The sequence below is a fragment of the Lontra canadensis genome, unplaced genomic scaffold (genome assembly GCF_010015895.1).
Source record: "Lontra canadensis isolate GAN:19392208 unplaced genomic scaffold, GSC_riverotter_1.0 scaffold5, whole genome shotgun sequence".
Lineage (NCBI taxonomy): Eukaryota > Metazoa > Chordata > Mammalia > Carnivora > Mustelidae > Lontra > Lontra canadensis.
The window spans coordinates 24,803,343-24,804,010 of record NW_022630999.1 but is presented as its reverse complement, the minus strand read 5'-3'; positions in this window follow the sequence as shown (position 1 = coordinate 24,804,010).

Below are 668 nucleotides of genomic sequence, written 5' to 3'. Positions count from 1 at the left end.
CCTCACGAACTCCTTGCCTTGCACGTGGCGGATTGATTAAACTCACAATAAAAGCAGAGCCAGAGCTCAGCTCGAGGCCTTTTGCCCCTGGAGCGTCTGGCCCGCAGGCCCTCTCCTTTCTCCTACGTTGGTGTCTGGAGTGAACTTTTCATTTGCCGTCTCAGGGTTTGCTGACCAAACCCGACACAAAACCTGATCAGTCCCCATAGTTCTGTGGGTCAGGAATTTGGACTGGGTATGCCTGGGGGTGGTCCTCTCCACAGGGCACCATCTGTGCTGACTCATGATGCTCTATTCCACTAGTCACTGGGCTGAGCTGGAAGGCGGAGGCTTCCCTCCCGTGTTTGACACAGTGCTTCTCTGCATGGCTCCTCTGTCTCCTCGCGTGACGAACCTGGGCTTCTTCACAGCATGGTGGCCTCGGAGGCTGAGCTTCCTTCAGGGCAGCTCACTTCCAACGAGGAGGAAGCAGAGGCTGCCAATCCTCTTCAAGTCTGGATTTAGAAATCTCAGAGTGTTACTTCTACCACAAATATTCAGGAGGAGAGAAATAGAATTGACCGTTGGAGAGGCAGAAAAGCACACACGTGCAGAGAAGAAAGGAATCCACGGCCGCCATCTTTGGAAGTGGTCTACAACAGGAAGAATATGTATTGGACGTAAAGGTG